Raw genomic sequence first — 5,929 nt, 5'->3', positions numbered from 1 at the left:
GAAGAGCATCTAACGACCCTTGAGTCTTGTAGCATAGTGAGGAGATTCCCATTCCTCCAGAATGAGTCGAGACAACTGGTTCTTGTTCCGATCATTTGATAAGAAGTCCTTGAAGTCACGAGGTGTTTTCTGAAGGGTAAGCTCCTGCCCTACCCCTCTTCTCTCGCGCTCTATCGACTTGTATGTGTCTGTTACAAAGTCAATGCGTGTGGTATTGGGCAAACTGTTCCGCAGCTGCGCTACAAGTTCCCCAAAAGTGCTTGGAACAGATGTTTGAGCTGAATCAGTGAGCCAGTATCAACAATGCTTGCAACATCAGCAGGCCGATCACATACGTGGACGTCCTTCTCAAGGTGATGCAGCAGAGTTGACTTGTCAGTTTTCAATGGACATCCATCCGCAGTAGCCAGACTCCATGGAATCACTCCCAGCTCAAATGACAAAGATTTCTCCATACTGATGTTGTGCAGTTTACAGGGAAGAACCAATTGTCCAAACACATTGCGCTGTGACTGTATTGATATCGTCTTTTCCTTTGTTTTGACAGCTTTGGTCACAGCTATATTCTGGTATGTAAGTCGTTTCCTCTTCTTGATGGGTTCGTGAAATTTCACTGAGCCTATTTATGGCTCAAAGTCTACATCTACAATGAGCAGTTGCAGGCTGGAGAAGTTCCTGCAGCGGTTCTCAACGAGGAAGTCAGGGGGGGCCGCTGAATATTAATGTCGGCATAGACATCAGCCTGCTCCCACCTTGCCTTTCGAGTCTGGCCCTCCACATCCAGAGGGCTAACTACCAGTCATTTGTTTGGAAGAGAGCACAATAGCAGTCTCCGATAAATCATGGCTGGGTCATTGACCGAGGCTCACTCCGGTTTCAGTGGACCCACAGTGACATGATGCCAATAGAGCTAATTTATCGATGGAGTTTTTCTTGTTACTGAACTCTGTTTTGAATATGACGCATTTATGGACATTTTAACAACAATAGTAGGACTTCTAGCGTTTAATTAACCCTTAGTGAGTCTTACGTTAGCCTCTTAAGTGCAAAGTGGCTATCATTCATTTCTGTTCTCAGGTATTTGCAATGAAACATGATTAATTTAGCAAACAATGCTTGAATTTTACAAAATGCTAAAGTAATTCACCAGTGAATTTCTCATCCCCAAATAAGTGGAAATTGATCCCTTGAATATGTTTGTAGGCCAACTGGATCAAAAGTTAAATTTTTCTTTGATTTCAATGACGACGCATGGCGGCCATCTTTGCCTCCCGTTATCGGGTACCTGCAACCAGATATCGCGTGTATATCAGATGTTTTGGGGAAGTATAGGTACCAACTAACCAAAAATCATAGCAGCAGTTAAATAGACGGGGAAGGACCTTTTAGGTATCTGGCCACCGGTCTACATGACAAAAACTCGTTAACAGATTAGAAGAAAAAGGTGAAAAATATGGTTTAAGAGTTAATGCTGCAAAAACAAAAGTAATGCATTTTTTTTACCTAATTGGAAATAAATCCTACAATACAAATTATAGTAGGCAACAAGGAACTCAAACAAGTAGAAAAAATTGTGTATTTGGGAAGTAACATTAGCTGTAATGGCAGATGTACGGAAGAAATCGAAACAAGAATAGGGCAAGCAAAAGCATAATTTAATTATCAAAAAGACCTAATGAAAGGAGACATTAACTTCAATTTGAGATGAAAGGCTGCTGAAAGGCTTTATATGGCAAGGACTATTGTATGGGTCAGTATTTGGACACTTTCAGCAAACTCCAGAAAGAGATTGGAGGCCTTTGAAATGTGGTGTTATAGGCAGTTGCTAAGAATAAGCTACACTGACAGGAAAACAATTGAAGAAGTACTAAGATTAGCAAAAAAAATAAGAGAAATACTTGAAATATTCAGATAAAGAAAAATGAGAAATTTGGGTCATATAATTAGGGATGCGGAATAATAAGAAATAATAATGGGTAATGTTGGGGATAGGAGGGCCAGTGGAAGGCAGCAACTGGGATGGGTGGATGACATTAAAAACTGGGTCCCCAGAGAAATATGAAACTTTGGAGGATTGGTAAAAACAACCCGAGAATATATAGAGTGGAGGACCGTGGTCGCCAACCCTTAGATATGCGGACTGTATTCTGATTGATTGAGTATTACACAAACACATGCACAATTCAGGAAGGGGAGGATGGATCAAATAGATCCACATGTCAAAGAAATTGATCACCTTCAAGGTTACAATGAACTGCTAGAGTTACTTATAGAATCAGTGTTCTCCTACGGTATAATTCTCCTCTTTTCCTTGTTCCCAAGAAAAATGGAGGATGGCGCCCTGTTACTGACTTCGACGAGTCAATGAAGCAACTTTCCCAAATAAGTTCCCAATGCTTGTTCTGAGGACGTGTTGTAATCATTCGGAAAAGATAATGCAGGTTTCAGTAACCTTGACTTTCTTAGCGAGATGACATATTTACACAGTAGAGTGCAAAGTTAATGCAGTTACTCGATTCCTCCGCCCTACAAATAAAGTGCGTAGCTTTCTCGGTCTTCAGGATATTACCTTTTATTCATGTAAGGGATACGCTAAGCTAACTTCGCTTCTAACCACGTTAAGTAAGGATCCCATGTGTACATATATGAATAATGTGCAATGTGGGAAGCGTGGTTAGTATTCACTGCTCCCATGTGTCCGTTAAATGTGATACGTGGTGCATGAAAGTTCTTTTCACGGCAAGGGTTCATTTCGTGTGAAACTCTGTATGCAGTAGGTTAGTACGTACGGTACAATACAGGGGGAACGCCACAGCGAAGTGCTTGGGACCAAGAAACTGTGTTTTTTTATAAAATAAATTAATTTTATGCGAGCTCTTTATAGAGAGATTCCACTGTATTTTGTTTGTGTTTGCTAATTAAGTTATTTGCACAAAATAATTATTAATCCAGTCAGCTCTGTAGTCACATTAATTTAAAAGAGTACATTTGGTTATAGTTCAAGAGTCACAGGGTTGTTCAGCTCTCTACTGTAGTATCTTTTTGCACTCCTATCATGCACTAACTTCAATCTAGAAGTGTTACATGCATATGTACAATATATGTTGCCATATTCTTCTGTAACTGTTCTTCAAATTTGTTTTTATTTCATAAAGATAATCAATTAAAACTATAATGTCTATTGATATGTAGAACTCCCTATCAATACAAAGTATACATAACTACAAATAGCATTTTCAGAAAACAGGTTCATGATATGTTCAAGTTGTGCAGATCATATTTCTGTTTTGTTTTCAGGGGAAAAATGTCCCCCTGTTTGACTAAATTTGTTCGTATGGTAAAGGAAGTTGAAGAAGATGATAAAACTTTGCTCATGCTTGGCCTGGCTTATTTGTACCTTAAGAGGAACAGACGTCAAAAACACAGATGGTGGATCTATGAAAACATACGTCAGAGGAAGACATGTGGAGCCTACCATCATCTGGTGCAAGAACTGGAATTAGATTCAGAGCGCTTCCCCAATACTTTCGCCGAACAAGGGAACAGTTCAAGCAGGTTTTGTTTCATGGCGAGTTCTACCTTGCCAAAGTAAATCTTACGGGGGAAGTGATAAGTCCAAGGGAACGCCTAGCAATATGTTTGAGGTAAGAGATAACTATAAATGCAGGATGTCTTTTGCAAACACATCTTTATTCTTGAAAAAAAACAGTGGCATCATCAATTATAAAGCAGTCTTGGTTGATAGCACCTCAAAAATATGAAATCAGAGTCTGCAATTGTAAAAGAAGCTTCTACATATTCGAAAGCTTGAAGAGCCGAAAAATATAATCATAAAAAAATAGTTAAAGCAAGACTTTGAATTGCTTCCGAGTGATTTGACCTTGTAATAGCATGATGTGCTCATGTTACGGTAGCCCCAGACGACAAGAGAATAGTTGTGTTTAAAAGCGGAATTTGGAAAGGATTGAAAGGTTGGATACCAACTGGTGGCCAACATATCCCAATTTCAATTGTTGGAGAAAGTCTACTATGAAAAAATGCCCAGAAAAAAGAAAAAAAGAACAATACTTCTGATACAATAAAAAGAATTATCCCCCAACGAAGCCCTTTTATTACAACTTGGGTGTGGAGTCCCTGGTAGGTCCCCTCACGTGTTACATCTCGTTAAAATTTTTAAAATAGTAGCTAAAAATCTTAGGAGTAGCAAGTCTATGTTAAATTGGTGAAATCACTTAACAAGCCCTGTGGTTAGTATTATGGCTCTCACTGACCCCGTTAAAGGTCATGGCCTTATATCAACTAAGTGGTAAGCGTGGTGTCCGTGTGATGATGACATTAGTTAACTTCTCTGGCATATAAAGTCCTTAGGACAGCAAATACATACGATTGAATTATTGCAACTGCAGATTCTAGTATTAAAAGAAGGATTTGAGCCAACATTAAAAATGACACTAAAGTCAGAGATAAAGAAGGGCCCATATTACCTAAAAGTGTCAACAAAAGATGCCCAGCAATTATATTAGCTGCTCGTCGAACGGCTAAAGTTCCTGGTCGAATAATATTTCTTAAAGTTTCTACTAATACTATGAATGGTATTAGAAGCCCCGGCGTCCCTTGGGGAACTATATGTGCAAGTATGTGTTGGGTATGGTTGATTCAACCAAATAAAATAAAAGTTAGTCACAAAGGTAGAGCAAGCGTAAGAGTTATCGCAAGGTGTCTGGATCTAGTAAATACATACGGGAGAAGCCCGAGAGTGTTATTAAATATAATAAATCTAAATAAAGAAATAAATAAAATAGTTGAACCTTTAGTGGCTTGCCCTAAAATAGCTTGAAACTCATTGTGAAGAAGATGTATAATTTTGGACCAAACTAGTGCTCAGCGTGAAGGAGCCGCTCAGTAAAGGTAAGGAATAAAAAGTAACCCAACAAAAGTTGATAATCAATTAATTGATAATTATCAATTAATTGATTATCAATTCATTATAATTAACTTCTCATTATAATGAGAAGATTCTTGAAGAAGGTTCAAAAATAGAAAATAGTCTTGTTATCATTTTCAGGTTATTTGGTGTTGAGCTTTTAGTTCAATTGAAGGGGACATTTTAAGTGGGGATTTTATAAAATAGTTTAAAATAAAAAATAAAAGAAACTCAATGAGGAACATAAAAAATAGATTTAACCATAAAAGAGGTGCTATTTGAGGCATCAAAAAGTATTCCAGTGGAATTACTTGAGCTTGACAAGCTCATATTATTAATTAACTAACTTTTTCCACCAGAAGTAGGCGCCTCTACTATGATAGGTTTAAAAGACCTATACTTGCTTTCAGTCATCGGGTGATAGATCGGATGAGGAGGAGATTCAATTTAAAAAAGCTGAGACTGACACACTTTCTACTACAATTGGTATAAATCTATGGTTAGCCCCACAAATTTCTGAGCATTGCCCAAAAAATAATCCTGGCCGGTTAACTATAAATCTAATTTGGTTAAGACGCCCAGGAATTGCATCTGCTTTTACTCCTAGAGCTGGAACAGTTCAAGAGTGAATAACATCAGCAGCCGTGACTAACATTCGAACTTGTGTGTTTATAGGTAATACAGTTCGGTTGTCTACGTCTAAAAGGCGAAATCCAGGCAAATCTAGTTCGTTAGACGGAGTTATATAGGAATCAAACTCTACTTGCAGAAAGTCTGAGTATTCATATCTTCAATATCATTGGTGCCCAATTGTTTTAAGAGTGATTCTAGGGTTATTAACTTCATCTAGAAGATAAAGTAACCGAAGTGAAGGAAGAGCAATAAAAATAAGAATGATAGCAGGAAGGATTGTTCAAATTACTTCAATTGTTTGGTTTTCAAGGAGGAAACGATTAACAAAAGCGTTGGAGAATATAGCGGCATTGATTTGAAAGTTTGATGGAA

At 38.0% G+C, this 5,929-nt stretch overlaps 1 pseudogene; it reads right to left on the bottom strand.

Annotated features, from left to right (window-relative positions):
- Nucleotides 1-3,813: 3,813 nt before the first annotated feature.
- On the bottom strand, nt 3,814-4,351 carry LOC121868963 (annotated as a pseudogene).
- Nucleotides 4,352-5,929: the final 1,578 nt, after the last annotated feature.

The sequence above is a fragment of the Homarus americanus genome, unplaced genomic scaffold, assembly GCF_018991925.1.
Source record: "Homarus americanus isolate GMGI-L3 unplaced genomic scaffold, GMGI_Hamer_2.0 scaffold24694, whole genome shotgun sequence".
NCBI lineage: Eukaryota > Metazoa > Arthropoda > Malacostraca > Decapoda > Nephropidae > Homarus > Homarus americanus.
This window is presented reverse-complemented; position numbering and strand designations above follow the sequence as displayed.